This window comes from Pongo abelii, chromosome 1, assembly GCF_028885655.2.
Source record: "Pongo abelii isolate AG06213 chromosome 1, NHGRI_mPonAbe1-v2.0_pri, whole genome shotgun sequence".
Taxonomy (NCBI): Eukaryota; Metazoa; Chordata; class Mammalia; order Primates; family Hominidae; genus Pongo; species Pongo abelii.
In genome coordinates this window covers 48,043,973-48,060,065 of record NC_071985.2, presented here as the reverse complement: position 1 = coordinate 48,060,065, position 16,093 = coordinate 48,043,973, and the positions used below count along the sequence as shown (strand labels likewise).

The 16,093-nt window shown below is 48.3% G+C and overlaps 1 protein-coding gene across 3 annotated transcripts in view; it reads right to left on the bottom strand.

The window, feature by feature from the left end:
• CSRP1 (cysteine and glycine rich protein 1) overlaps positions 1 to 16,093 on the bottom strand; it is a 61,833-nt gene that overhangs the window by 19,235 nt on the left and 26,505 nt on the right. The window contains 1 exon segment of one of the 3 annotated variants that reach the window (NM_001131739.1): positions 4,363 to 4,416. The exons of 1 other annotated variant lie outside the window; for it this stretch is intronic. The gene's annotated coding sequence lies outside the window, so the exon portion shown is untranslated. 3 annotated transcript variants of the gene reach the window in all.

Sequence of the window (16,093 nt, the reverse complement as noted above, 5' to 3'; positions counted from 1 at the left end):
TGAGCTTTCTCTTTTCAAATCCATGTCCAGTGGCCCTTGTGAGACTGTGAGCTGACAAGGGCGGTATATGTCTCTCCCTTTCCCCACCTGCCTCCAATGCCTTCTAGAGCAGAGCTCCCTACTCTTGGAGTTCAGAAGTTTGCAGGGCGCAGTGGCCCATTCCTGTAATCCTAGCACTTGGGGAGGCTGAGGTGGGCGGATCATTTGAGGTCAGGAGTTCAAGACCAGCCTGGCCAACAGCGTGAAACCCCATCTCTACTAAATATACAAAAAAAAAAAAAAAAAAAAAAAATTAGCCGAGTGCACACCTGTAATCCCAGCTACTCGGGAGGCTGAGGCAGGAGAATCGCTTGAACCCTGGAGGCAGAGGTTGCAGTGAGCCAAGATCGTGCCACCGCACTCCAGCCTGGGGGATAAAAGCGAAACTCTGTCTCAAAAAAAAGAAGTCTGAAGGTCAACACAGGTAGAAATGGAGGTCAATGACTTCTTTGTAGTATTTCAAAACTTCTACAGGAAATCCTGTATTATAATAAAGCCTCACAGACAAATTAACAGATGGGGTTTCCTTGCTTTTATCCAGGTCTGTATTGATGTTGGTTATTCTATGCTGAACAAAATAGTCTGAATGATTTTTCTTTGATTGATTTTTAAAAAGTTAAAAGACATTAGCACTTAGGCCTTAAAAACACAGGTCATTTGCAGCTGACATCCCAGGAAGCACCAACCCATGCCACCCCTGCATAAACAAAGCCAGGCACACAGTCGGGGGTAGGGGGTGCTGGCTGCCTAGCTGGGGCTGAGCTCCTGCTGCTAACCTTCCATTTCTTCCCTTGTTGTCACCGCTGAAGACTCAGACGCTGCCTTCTGGCCCTGGGGAAGCACTGGAAATACCAGAGTCTGGAAATGCTAGCTGCCCCCGTATTTACACACTTTACCATACATGGGAATTACTCAGTGCTGGCGTCAGACACATTCCTGGGGAGCTGCGTAGTACAGGCACGTCATTACCATATAAATTCTTGACAACTAGAAACAGCACTCAGAACCCAGGACCCCTCCACCTCACCTTCTCTGCCCTCCCCTCAAGTTTTACTAGCTCTCTCTTTCTCAAGCAAGCTCTTTTCCAGGCTTCTTTTCTTTCTGCAAACCTGGCTCTGAAACTCAAACATGCAGAGCTGGTGAAAGCATATCCATTAGTGGCTGGGAACTAAGTCCCCTCTGCTCCTACCTGGCCATGCAACAGACTGAAAACCCAGAGGTCAGGAGTTCTAACCCTGATCCATCCAAGTGAAAGATATCTTCCTTAAATAGTTTATAAGCCACTGTAAAGCACCTTGTAAAGCTGATGTGTTTCACAAATGGCAGATAGTTCCTTAGTGAGTCGATCTGGAAAAAGGAAATGTAGAGGAGCAAAGAAAAATAATAAGGTAGTGACTGAGCATACGTTTTGGAAACAGTCAGCTTATGTTTGAATGGCAGCTCCACAACTGATCAGCTGTGATCCTGAGCAAGTTTCTTACTACCTCTGAGCCTCAGTTTCTCCATTGGTAAAATGGAGAGCATCAGTAGCTACCTCATAAATTGTCCAAGATAACACATGTGAAGTATTTCTCACACTGTCTGGTACACTGCAAGTGCAGATAACTGGTTATCCTTATCTTAAGGAAAGGCCAACTCTAACACTTCAGGTTTGTGTCTCTTTTGATATTTGACAATATGCCCTGAGTAATGACAAATGGCTGACTTGGAGGAAAAAGTCTTTTTATTCTCACTAGCACCTCTTTGGATCCCAAAATATTTAACGAATGTGTCTTCATCTAGCAAGCCAACATTTCACAATAAGCTAGGCTTACATAAATATTGAAAACTTTAACAACCTGCCAGAAAAGCCTTCCCAATTTGCTTCCCACACCAGGAGATGGACAGTGAATAAAAACTATGTTGCCAGGTGCAATGGGTCATGCCTGTAATCCCAGCACTTTGGGAGGCCCAGGTGGTGGTGGGAACAGGGAGGGGATCACTTGAGGCCAGGAGTTTGAGACCAGACTGGCCAATATAGTGAGACGCTGTCTCTAAAAAAAAAAAAAAAAAAAAAAACAAGCCAGGCCGGGCGCCGTGGCTCATGCCTGTAACCCCAACACTTTGGGAGGCCGAGGCAGGTGGATCACCTGAGGTCAGGAGTTCAAAAACAGCCTGGCCAACATGGCGAAATGCCGTCTCTACTAAAAATACAAACAATTAGCTGGGCGTATTGGCAGACACCTGTAATCCCAGCTACTTGGAAGGCTGAGGCAGGAGAAGCGCTTGAACCCAGGAGGCAGAGGTTGCAGTGAGCCAATGTCACGCCATTGTACTCCAGCCTGGGCGACAAAGCAGGACTGCCTCAAAACAAAAACACACAAAAAAAACCCCCCAAAAAACAAAAAAAACCTATGCCTTTTTTCTTTCACCTGCTTGTCAATCTACCCAAGTGGAAAAACTGGCTAGTAACTGTTTGCAAGGTTTATGAGTATCCAGTAGGTCAATTCAGCTGAAAGACCATTGCTACCCCACTCATTCATCAAATGTTTACTGATCACTCAGTCAAGTGTCACTACACTCCCAGGCTGCAACTCTGGCCCAGTCAGGACTCACTAGCTCCGGAGGCAGATGCACATGTGTGCAATTAAAAGAGCAAACACCTGAGCCAGGTGTCAGCCTCTGGCTAAGACAGACCAGAGGCAAAGAGGCCTCAGCACTCCTGTTTTTCCCATTTTATTAGCAGGCCAATTGCAGAGCTGATGGGCCTACTCTTTAGTTTCTCTCCTGCTTCCCCCCCATACCCTCCATCCTGGGCATCTCAGGCCTTGCAGACAGTTCTCTCCTCCCTCTCCTCTAACCCACACTACACCCTCTGCAGGATAAACTTCCTTCCTCGTCTGACTGCCTCCACCCCGGATATCCTCTCCAAGGCAAAGAGTCATTCACTGGAAGACCGTGAGCAGGAGGAGGCTGGATTTAGGAAACAATGGGTAAAAGCTGCCCACCAGCAGCTGGAGGCTGAGGACAGTCTCTCTCAAAAGAGGTAGCCAGAAACCAGCTGGAGAGCAGGAGGCAGTAGTTGAGTGAGAGCAGGGGAGGCTCAGTACCCATCCCCAAATCCCACCGGGGGAAAGTCCCCAACATGCAGTCTGAGAGGACAGAGGGAGACAACCAGCACCTCCAGCCTCTTTAGCTTCTGGGAGGAAGGGAAGGGATGAGGGCAGGACAAGAAAGACAGTAACTGAGAGATCACTCCTGTGTTGGAGGTTCTGTGTAATACACTCCCCAAGTAGCATCCCTGAAAGAAACTGAGGCATTGAGAAGTTAAATAGTTTGTCCAAGGAAACCTGCGTGTTAAGTGGCAAATCCAAGAGTCAAAACTCTGCCTTCCAAACAATCCCACCAAGACTCTAAGCCACCTCTTCATGATATACTGATATACTTTCTACCAGGGCCCAGTGGATTTCCTCGGGGCCACTGTGATAGTATCCCAGCGTGGAGAGAGCCTGCCCACTCATTCACTCTCAGGGAGCAGCGGGTGGGTGGCTGGAGCCCAGGGCTCTAGGCAGAGCCTGAGCCCACTATCGCTCCAGCAGATTCCTGGGTCCTGGTTAGGTCACAACAGCACCAGAACCAGAAGCATGCAAAATATTCTCTAGTCTGTACCAGTAGATACAATACCTGCCTCAGAGGGCTGATTGTTAGCTAACACATCGTGATTTGCTTTAAATGTGCTCAATACCAGCCCCTTTATCACTCCCCAGCTTTCAAGGACTGAGGCCACAAAACACTGACTACAGGCTCTTTCAGGTTTCAGTAACCATCACCACCTAGCACCAAGATTTGGAGTGGAGAGGTTTCCATGCAGTTCTTTCACAAGAGGGAAAACTCACACCTGCGCTCAGGGACACAGATGTCCAAGGTCTGGCCCAGATGTTTGCCCCACCCCACCCGCGGGCATTTTCTCCCCAGCAGGAGGGTGAGGGAGGGGGTGGCACGGATGCCCTCATCTCTCTGCCACACAATGAGCGTCAGTGGCGCGCAGAATCGCCGATTGTTCTGCCCGACTTGCAGGCGGTTGCGGGGAGCCGGGTCGCCCTGGGTCACGCACACGCGGAAGTCAACTGTGTCCAGGAAGCCCAGGAAAGCCCGGGATGGGGAGGGACCTAGTGCCTCCAGGAAAGAGCAGCACTGCCCGGGCTAACTGCGGTCACTTCTCACAGTTCCCCGCCTGCGACAGCCCCGGGGCCGCGGCGGGGCTGGCAAGACCGGAAGGCGCTGAGTGCGTGCCCAGGCGCCCCTCCGCGGCGGGCAGAGCCGCGCGGCCCAGGGCGCACTCACCTGGCAGCTGGCTCGGCGGCGCACGGGCGGCAGGCGCTCTCGGAAGTGGCGGCTGGGTGCGCCCGGCCTGCGCGCCGTTTTGTTCCGCTCCGGGGAAGGCGTGTCCCGGGCCACGCCAACCAGTGGGCTTTGCACACTGCACCACTCCAGGGCTGATGTCATGGCGCGAAGCCCGGCGGTGCTGCCCTCCCAGGCCCCGGGAAGGCCGGCCGGCAGGGGCGGGGGCAGGAGTCGCCAACTCTGGGGGTGCCCCGAGCTCGTGCTGCGGTCCCACTGTGCGCCCTGTCGCCGCCACCGCGGAAAACGTCTTGCACGTGCGAGGGGCATTTCAGGAGTTTCCTATCTGTCAGGTGAGAAGGCGGAGATGTGACCTTGGAGGTCAGACCCATGATAAACTTGAGCCCCTAACGAAAGGGTGTCTCGAATTTACATGTCCTGGTGGCAGAGGGTAAGGGACACATCTTGGGCGCCAGGGTAAGACAGACCCTTCCAGGGCAGGTTTGATTCTGCCCATCCACTCACTAGCTGGGCCCTGGGCCTAGACAGCCCTTCTGGGTTCAGGGTCATCTGTGAACTGCGTGTAATCTACAGGGATGTGAGGGGCTAAAAGGAGATCCTGTAAGACCCGCAGACCTTCAGCAGCACCCGGCATGTAATAGACACTCAATAAATGTAACTCCCTGCTCCAACAGCTCTTGCCCCTCAGTTTTTCCCAGTTTCCCTGCTACCCTAAAGACAACACCTGGAAAAAGGTGTTCTCCCGCAAAAGCAGCAATTCTGAAAAGTGGGTGCCTCCATAGAGGCTTTTCTCTGGGGCTCCAACCTTCAGTAGGACAGACACAGGCTCAGGCCACTCAAGCTGCCCCTGGGGCAGTTTTCAGGGGACATTCTGTCCTCACCTCCTCACCCAGTCCCCAGCCCTTCCTGAGTACCCCGTGCAGGCATTTCAGGGAGCAGAGAAGCTCACAGCCTCCAGCTGGTCACTCTACACCCCAGGTGGCCCATAGATGCAGCTGCTACGTCTTCCACCCTGGGCAGGTGTCAAGGGTTCAGGCCCCAACCGGCTTCACTTAAAGCCCTGGTTTGCTGAATCAACTTTTTGCCAGGAATAAAGTTAAGCATCTTATGATCTAGAAAATGAAGTATTTGGCCAGGCACTGTGGCTCACACCTATAATCCCAGCACTTTGGGAGGCTGAGGCAGGCAGATTGCTTAAACCCAGGAGTTTGAGACCTGGGGAAACCCTGTTTCTACAAAAAAATTTTAAAAATTAGCCAGGCGTAGTGGTGTGTGCCTGTAATCCAAGCTACTCGGAGAGGCTGAGGTAGAAGGATCACTTGAACTCGGGAGGCGGGGTTGCAGTGAGCCAAGATTGCACCACTGCACTCCAGCCTGGGCGACAGAGCAAGAGTGTGCCTCAAAAAAAAAAAGTGTTTATCTAGGTTTTTCTTGCTTTCTACTGTAAGTAACATCTTTCCTTTGGCCAGGTCCATCCTATAAACAAGGCCCTCCAAGATTAAAACGTCTATAAGCACACAACCAGTGTTTCTTGCAGATTGGGCCATCTTCATCCGACCCAACCAAGATATAGGAGGAGAAACCAGAAGAATTTCTGGTCATGGCTGCACTGACCAAACTAATAGTTAAACAGGTACATTAAACTGCAGAACCACCATCAGTGTCAGAGACCGAGGGCTTCCGCCCAAAGATGGTGATCCCATGGGATTTCCCCCTCTCCTTTCAATTCTCAGTATCTTGGAGAGATGAGCCTCGGAGTTTCGCCCAGGATTTTACAAAAGGGCAAACTCCTACATTTCCTTCTTTGGTCTGGGTTTGTCCTCTCTGGAGTCGTGGGACTGTTGATAGATTTCCCTGTGAGGACATGCCAACCTGTGCTGTGAAATGGCTTTAGGGTAGATCCAGAAAAAGAAGAGCAGTCACTGCAGTCACACTTGGATTTCTCCCAGATCTTAAAGCACCTTGTAAACAGAGTGGTTGTACAATGTGTCATCTAAACCAGAATGCTTTGGATAGTAAGTGGTATGTGGTAGTATTCATAACTACACTAAGGCAACAGGACTATCTCAGGCAGTCCAGGGCAGATGGTCACCCCGCTTTTCCACCCAGACTGTCAGGTCACTTGTCTTAGGAGCTGTCTATGCAGAGCTACGGATAAAGGAAACCAAGTGGGACCTGCCTTGTTTGGTATTTTTCCAGAACCTCTCACCTTCTGACTATATTATTCTCCCAGCCTGCTGCCAGTTACTTGGGCTTGGTCTTAGATAGCACATTTGCAGATAAAGAAGACTTGAGGGATGAGGAAGGGCTTTGGGATTGAGTTGAGTCAAAGGTGATGCTGGGGTTACCCACCATGCAAACAGGAACAAGCCTGATGTTGAAATCACAGAAAAATCAGTAAACATCATCAATACTTGGGACATCCTTAAGGCAGAGATTCTCATTCTGCAGAGGTTCTCATTCTGGCTGACCTCATTTATATAACCATATCTAGACTGGCCCGAGCTGGTGAGCAGCACCCACATCTGCAGAGACAATGCAGTCAGAGCTTATCACCAATAAATTATCTGCTAGGGGTTCTAGAAGGAGGCTTGGCACACTTAGGGGCTTACCTGCTTCTCAGGACTCTCACAAATGTCTAACCTTTTCAGTATCCTTATGTTCTCTCTGTGCACTCTATTTCCCAACACCTCTGGGTTGGTATTTGATGGCTGCTAGGAATGACGTGGGGCCTGTTACAGACAGGAAGTAGGGCCCCTGTCCTCCAGCTTCCAACTTTGTCTGCCACTTCCTCTGGCATCTTTTCTTCTCTTTCCTCCCTCATCAGCATCCTGATGCTACATCTTCTCTCTCCTCTCCTGTGGTGAAACCCTTCTTTTCCACATTGATCCCAAGTGAAGGGGACCTGAGTGTGAGGCTGAGGAAAGAGTAAGGGAATGTGTCTGGCTTAGCTCTGCTCATCATCCCAGAGAAATTAGAGATCCAGTCTGGGCTGGAGATCTTCTTGTCCATCCTTCCATCCATCTGTCCATCCATCCATTCATTCATTCACCCATCCATCCATTTGTTCATCCATCTGTCTCTCCATCCATCCATCCATCCATCCATCCATCCATCCATCCACCTGTTCATCCATGTATCCATCCAACCATTCACTCAGAAGACATTTATTGGGTCCCCACTCTGTGCTGGTCTCTAGGTTCTGGGAATACAAGGAAGACTATAACTTGGATCCTGACCTCAAGAAGTTTACTCATCTACTGGTCTAAAAAAGAGAAAAAAAATCCAGCCCTAAACTTGCAGTTTGAGTCTCAGCTCTGTCATCTATGATTTAAAATACTATTGGTGGCTGGCACAGTGGCTCATGCCTTAATCCCAGCACTTTGGGAGGCCAAGGCCAGCAGATCACTTGAGGTCAGGAGTTCAAGACCAGCCTGGTCAACATGGTGAAACCCCATTTCTACTAAAAATAGAAAAATTAGCCAGTTATGATGGCATGTGCCTGTAATCCCAACTACTGTGGAAGCTGAGACAAGAGAATCGCTTGAACCCGGGAGGTGGAGGTTGCAGTGAGGCGAGATCCAACCACTGCACTCCAGCCTGGGTGACAGAGTGAAACTGTATCTCAAAAAAACAAAAAACAAATAAAATACTGTTGATAATGAGGAATAATTATAATTATTAAGCATTTACTACCTGTCAGATACTTTACACAATTGTCCCCTTTAATCTTCACGGTCGCTGTATGAAGTAAGTACTATTTTTACCCCCTGCTTTGCATGTGAGGAGACCAGGGCTTACAGCAGTAACTAACTTAGTAGCTGTGTGACCATGGCCTAGACCTCAGCTTTCCTCATGTGTGAAATGGGAGGTTGGACTAACTCAGTATTCTCCAAAATTTCCACTGAGGTACCTTTGACAGCAAAGAGGTGAATGTAAGGAACCCACAGTGTTGTCAGAATCTATCCACTCCCAGTCCTTGAAGTCTTGGGGTTTATTGTAAAAATTTATTTGAATTTTGCATTCTCCTTGGCACATAACTGTATTTGTCTTCCTAAAAAGATAATGTTTAAAATGACTCACTGGCCAGGCACGGTGGCTCACACCTATAATCCCAACCCTTTGGAAGGCTGAGGCAGGTGGATCATTTGAGTCCAGGAGTTTGAGACCAAGTTTGGCAACATGGTAAAAGTCAATCTCTACAAAATATACATAAATTAGCTGGACATGGTGGCATGCTTGTAGTCCCAGCTACTAGGGACACTGAGGTGGGACGATCGCTTGAGCCCAGGAGGTAGAGGTTGCAGTGAGCCATACTATACTCCACTGTACTCCAGCCTGGGTGATAAAGTGAGACCCTGTCTCAAAAAATAAATGAATAAATAAATAAAATAAAATTACTTACTGTTCAGAGAAATGGAATTCTTAGGAAATGTATCGTGCTTGGTGGGTAGTATCTCTGTGGGCCCCTGGGAATATGACTAGGCCCACCTACCCACGTAGGTGATCTGCAAGGCTCTCCCTGGCTCTGGCGCTGTTTGGCCGTGCCTAGGCTATGATGAGGCAAGTCAAAGGGGGCTTGTGGAATAAGGCCCAGCATTTGCTTTCAGTCCCTGTATTCATGTTTTCTAAGGACGATTCGTAGAATCTCTCAGGGTTTGCTGGAGAAATGAGCTTGGCAGCCAGAGGCAAATGGAAGTCGGAAAAGGCAGTGTATACATGTTATAAAAATAAAATGCTTAGAGGCAAGAAAAGGGTAAATCCATTTAGAAAGGAACAAAATAAAAACTCCAGGGGGTTCCTGATCCAGAAACCTCTTCTGATTTTCAAGCTGAAATTTACACTGTGAAGCACAAAGAACGTTCCAGGGGAGCTTGAAAGGTGATTCAGAAATGCACTGGGGTGGCTCAGGGTTGGGTCCTTAAGGACACTGTGAAACAGTCTAGATAGGTTTTTAAATGACCACTTCCTCTTCCCCTCCCCTTGGCCTGAAATTGATGTAAGGTCACTTCCCTCCTCCTCCCTCTGCAGCCACTGCCTCTGTCCCAAACAGGCAAAACTGTGGAGTGGCTCTCACAGCCAAAGTGTGGGGAGGAGAAAGCAGGAGGAGCTGGGGACTCAGGGCAGGAGCAGGCGGCAGGGAGCTCCCGGGCAGCTGGCTGTGCATGGCTCCACTATTCTGAGCCTGACAGGCTCTAGGGAAGTGCGGCCACAGGGAGCTGGCTGAAGGCTCAGGAGAGGCTTTTCTGATAGGCCCAGTTCCAATCACGCCAGCTCCTAATCTCCTGATCAGTTTGCTTTCCTCCTGCTTTAAAATCTCTTTCTCCCTGTTCTCCTGGTCCCTAGCCACACCACCTTCACTGCTCTGATCTTATCTATGGTCACGTGGCCAATCTACTTAAAACAGTGAAGTAGACTGAAAATAACCAGACTTTCGGCAAAACTCTTTTTTTTTTTTTTTTGAGACGGAGTCTCGGTCTATTGCCCAGGCTGGAGTGCAGTGGGGCGATCTATGCTTACTGCAACCTCCGCCTCCCGGGGTCAAGCGATTCTCATGCCTCAGCCGCCCAGCCTGGGACTACAGGCATGCGCCACCACACTCAGCTAATTTTTGTATTTTTAGTAGAAAGCCTGCAACACGGCATTTCACCATGTTGGCCAGGCTGGTCTCAAACTCCTGGCCTCAGGTGATCCGCCCACTTTGGCCTCCCAAAGTGCTGGGATTACAGGCATCAGCCACTGCACCCGGCCTTGGCAAGACTCTTGACGCCTCTCTTCCATCAGGGTCGATTATATTAAATTACACTGACAGAAGAAAGGATTGGATGACTTTTGAAGAACTATTTCAACCAAAAGACAAGCTAAGGAAACATTGAGTTCACTCGACTGGAGGGTCTTGGAGGGCAGGAATTGTAGCTTACCCTCCTTTGTAGCTCACACAGAGCCTTACATGGAGTAGGTGCTCAGTATTTTATGAATGTGTGCATGGATAAATCCATAGTTTGCAAGAAACCACGAATAAGCTTGCCACCTGCTGGTGAACTTGTGAAAGACACCTCGCCGCGCCTCGGCTCCCCCAAGTGGCCATACACTGTAATCCTAAGAAAACCCTCAGCTTGGACAATCCTTTCTTTCCAAGGAGCACTTTGTTACAGGAAGTCCCAATCCAGACCCCAAGAGAGGGTTCTTGGATCTCACGCAAGAAAGAATTCAGGGCAAGTCCATAGAGTAAAGTGAAAGCAAGTTTATTAGGAAAGTAAAGGAATGAAAGAATGGCTACTCCATAGACAGAGCAGCCCTGAGGGCTGCTTTTTGCCCATTTTTATGCTTATTTCTTGATTATGTGCTAAACAAGGGGTGGATTATTCATGCCTCCCCTTTTAGACCATATAAGGTAACTTCCTGACGTTCCCATGGCATTTGGAAACTGTCATGGCACTGGTGGGAGTGTAGCAGTGAGGACAGGTCACTCTCGTCGCCATCTTGGTTTTGGTGGGTTTTGGCCTTCTCTTTACTGCAAGCTGTTTTATCAGCAAGGTCTTTATGACGTGTATCTGGTGCTGACCTCCTATCTCATCCTGTGACTTAGAATGCCTTAACCGTCTGGGAATGCAGCCCAGTAGGTCTCAGCCTTATTTTACCCATCCCCTACCCAAGATGTGTTGCTCTGGCTCAACCACCTTTGACAACTTTATACTTATTAATAAATCCTTTTGACTCTAACTCATGATCCTACATTCTTAGCAGAGAAGTCAAAAATGTCCTAGGGCACTAGTCAGAGGAAAAGGCCTTTGAAAGCCCTGGAAGCTGTTTTGCAACTCAGGACCATCTCTTCTCCACTGGTAGATGTTCTCTCCCCAAGATCCCTTTCCCTATCCTTCACGCATCCAGACAGAGAAAGCCTGTATTGAGCACCCACTATGTGCCAAGCATTGGGCTAGGTGCCGAGAGATATGAATGGAGAATGGAGACTTTACAGGGAGGGAAGAGATCAAGTGTGCACCCAGATGTGGGAGAGGAGACTGGCAGAGGAAGAGAACCGGGAGTTCAGACAGGGAGAGAACTCCACTGTGGGGATCAGAGAAGGCTTACATGGGAGGTGACAGTCTGATTAGCTGGGCCATAAAGGGTGGTTAGGCTCATCATGTATGGAGATGGACAGCATTCTGGTTACCTATTGCTCTGCAACAAACCACCCCAAACTTGGTAGTGTAACAGAGCAGTCATTTGTTTTTCTCTCTCATGGTTCTAGGGTTTTACCAAGCTCAGCTGATTGTTCTTGCTGGGATCTCTCCTGTGATTACAGTCAGATGAGAGCTGGCTGGATTCTGCACTGAGTCTGCCTTACTCCTGTGGCTGGAGGCTGATGCTGGCTGTCAGCTGGGACCTCAGCTGAGGCTGTTAGCCAGAACCCCTACATGTGGTCTCTCCATGGGGCCTGGACTCTCTCACAGCATGGTGGCTGGTTGCAAGGACAAGCATCCCAAGAGAGAGCAGGAGAAAGTTGTCTCGCCTTTTGAAAACTGGCCTCGCAAGGCCCATAGCAGATCTTCCCCTGTGCTCCACTAGTTGAGACAGTCACGAAGCCCCACCCAATTTCAAAGAAGGGGACAGAGACTCCATTTCCTGATGTGTGAGTGGCAAGGTTCTGGAAGAGTATGTGGAATGGAAAGTATTATTGCAACCATTTGGGGAAAATACAACTTGCTGCTGGCAGGAAGGTCATTTCAGGTGGAGATCTTCATTGATGGTACCTTCGGAAATGCATTTTTAGGAAAGAAAGAGGTTTTTACAGACTTGGCATTGCTAAGGGAAAACATAAGGTTTTAGAAGTATTTACTGAGCCATCTTCACCAAGACTTATGAGAAACATTTCTCTGAAGAGAAGATGCTGAGGAAGAGGGAGATGCCTTTTGAAGTGGACTCCAAGGGGCAGACAGGAGGCTGGGATGGATGGCAGCTCACAGCTGGCAAAGGCAGTGGACTAGCAATCATGGGTGAAGGCCTGCCAAGACTGATTTTTAGAGGGGGGAGAATTGATTTTGTGTTCTTATAGCAAGTGGCCAGGAATAACCAGATGCTGTGTCCAAGCTGAGTCCTCAAAAGCAGTAGTAGGAAGGGGCCAAACCAGAAAGCAACAGTTAACAAAAACTGTACTGTAGCAAGAGAGATAAGATAAGCACACAAGTATAACCGCCCGACGGGTTCACCTTGCCTGCTGCCTAGACAGGCCGATTTATCAAGACAGGAGAATAGCAATGGAGAAAGAGTAATTCTCGCAGACCCGGCTGTGTGGGAGACTGGAGTTTTATTATTACTCAAATCAGTCTCTCCGAGCATTCGGGGATCAGAGTTTTAATTTGGCAAGTAGGGGCTTGGAAAGTGGGGAGTGCTAATTGCTCAGGTTGGAGATGGAATCATAGAGGGTTGAAGTGAGTTTTTCGTGCTATTTTCTGTTCCTGGGTGGGATGGCAGAACTGGTTGAGCCAGATTACGGTTCTGGGTTGTGTCAGCTGATCCACCCAGAGTGTAGGGTCTGCAAGATATCTCAAGCACTGATCTTAGGTTTTACAACAGTGGTGTTATCCCTAGGAACAATTTAAGGAGGTTCAGATTCTTGGAGCCAGAGACTGCGTGACCCCTAAACTGTAATTTCGAATCTTGTAGCTAATTTGTTAGCCCTGCAGAGGCAGACTGGTCCCCAGGCAAGAAGAGGGTCTTTTTGGGAAAGGTCTATTATTAATTTTGTTTCAAAGTCAAGTCATGAACTGAATTCCTTCCCAAAGTTATTTCCACCTATGCCCAGGAGTGAACAAGGACAGCTTAAAGGTTAGAAGCAAAATGGTTAGGTAGATCTGATTTCTTTACTGTCATAATTTTCTCAGTTATAATTTTGCAAAGGCAGTTTCACAAGCAACCACAAGGCATAGCAGCTATCATTTGGGGGTAATACAGGGAGGCAGGGAGCAGTCATCATGCATGAGCAAGAGCTGGGTCAGAGATAAGACACAGCCCCAGGTTAGAAGGCAGCTTCACAGAGATGAATAGGGAGTGAGATCAAGGACCACAGCAGAGGTTGAAAGCACAAGGCCCTTGATGGCACCATGACCTGAATGTCCAGGATCTTCCATGTCAACCACCAACTTTATAGGAAAGGGTGCACTAGCCAGGAATAATGGTGGTCAAGCTTGGCTGTGTGGGAAATAGGGAGTTTGCCTACCTGGCAGCTGCTGAGTGTCTCAGTAGTGAGCTTCCAGCTACACAATGTCTGGACCCTGAGACCCAAAGAGGAAGGAGACTTTGGCTTCCTTTACTATGGGCATTCTCTGACCCACCCTGGCGATGAGACTAAAGAGCTACAAGATATTAAATCTACCTTACGTTTTTCACTTGCTTATGAGCACTGGAGCTCCGTCACCTGAGCCCCCACTAAGTGCAGATGTATGTGACTTTAGAAAGGTTAGATTTACTCTTCATAGCTCAGGGTATACAGAAGTGGTCCCAATAAAAGTTTCCTTTGCTACAGGGGGCTGAGGACAATCATGAGGTTATGAACTCTTTGAGGACAGGATTAGATCTCGGTCGATATCTGTGTGCTCAGTGCCTAGGGTAGCATCTAGTTCATGCAAGGAAGGAAGGAAGGAAGGAAGGAAGGAAGGAAGGAAGGAAGGAAGGAAAGAAGGAAGGATGGAAGGAAGGAAGGAAGGAAGGAAAGGAGGGAGGAAGGGAGGGAGGAGAGTCAGATAATGCAGAAAGGCCATACCATGAATTCTTAGTCATACCTGACCTGGCCACTCCAGGAGCGCCAGAAGAGTTGCTGGAAGCCCACATAGACGTATGGTACATGATAACATTTTTTTTAAAGAGATATAATTCACATGTCATATGATTTGCCCATTTAACGTGTACATTTCAATGGTTTTTGGTATATTTACAGTTTTGTAATCATCACCACAGACCATTTTAGAACATTTTATTAACCTAATAAGAAAGCCTATACCCATTTGCAATCACTCCTTCATTTTCCTGTAACATCCCTAGCAACTGAAACTGTCTTTGCAAAAATTACAGCAATGAGCAAATTATCACAGTGAAAGAGATCCGACCTAACTGACTCCATCTTGCTTCTAATCTCCAAGCTGCCCTTGTTCATTCCTGGGCGGAGGCCAAACTAACTTGGGAGGAATTTAGCTTATAACTTAACTTTGAAGCAAAGATGAAAACAGCCTTTTGCCTTAACACAGCCCCTTCTTACTTGGGGACCAGACTGCCTGTGTAGCACTAACAAATTAGTCTCAAGATTAATGCAGACAGTCCGGGTGCACAGTGGCTCAGGCCTGTAATCCCAGCACTTTGGGAGGCCGAGGTGGGCAGATCACCTGAGGTCAGGAGTTGGAGACCAGCCTGCCCAACATGGTGAAACCCTGTCTCTACTAAAATTACAAAAATTAGCCGGGAGTGGTGGCGGGGGCCTGTAGTCCCAGCTACTTGGGAGGCTGAGGCAGGAGAATCACTTGAACCCAGGAGGCGGAGGCTGCAGTGAGCCAAGATCGTGCCACTGCATTCCAGCCTGGGCAACAGAGTGAGACTCAGTCTCAAAAGATTAATGCAGACAGGCCACGAGATTTTGAACCTCCCCCATTGCTCCGAAAGATAACATCATTATTGTAAAACCTAAGATCAGTGCTCCAGACATTTTTCACACTGCATTCTGATGCACCAGCTGGCCCCACCCAGATCAGTAATCTAGCTCAACCAGTTCTGGGATCTCACCCAGGAACAGAGGACAGCAAGAAAAATCCCACTTTGACCCCCTGTGATTTCATCGCTGACCCAGCCAATCAGCATTCTCCACTTCCTGGCCCCCTTCCACCAAATTATCCTTAAAAATTCCAGTCTCCACATTTTCCAGGAGACTGGTTTGAGTCATAATAAAACTTCTGTCTCTCCTTCACCAAGCTCTTTGTAAATTAATTAAACTCTTCATTGCAATTCCCCTGTCTTGATAAATCTGCTCTGTCTAGGTATCAGGCAAGGAGAAGCCATTGGGTGGTTACACAAGTGCTTATACACTTTATGTTTCTATAAATTTGCCTGTTCCCTGTTTCGATTTTTTTTTTTTTTTGAGACAGGGCCTGGCTCTGTCACCCAGGCTGGAGCACAGTGGCGCAATCACGGCTTACTGCAGCCTCCACTTCCTGGCCTCTAGCAAGCCTCCTGCCTCAGTACCCTCTACCCCCTTGCCCAGTAGCTGGGACTACAGGTGCAGGCCACCAAGTCTGTCTAATTTTTATGTATTTTTTGTAGAGATGGGGTTTCGCCATGCTGCCCAGGCTGGTCTCAAACTCCTGGACTCAAGCGATCCGCCCATCTAGGCCTCCCAAACTGCTGGGACTACAGGTGTGAGCCACTGCGCCTGGCCTGAACATTTCACATAAATGTAACCATACAATATGTGGTCTTTTGTGTCTAGTTTATTTTATATAACTTAAGGGAAAGCTTCCTCTTTGCCCTCTGAAGGATCACTGAAAAAACAACTGATGAAAGGCAGATTAATTGGAGAAAAGGCATATAAATTTATTAACATGCACGTGGGGGAGTACTGCAGAGTTACCCTAACCTCCCAATGGGGTATAGGAGCTTACATACCATCTTTTTTTTTTTTTTTTTTTTGAGACAGGGTCTCACTCTGTCACCCAGGCTGGAGTGCAGT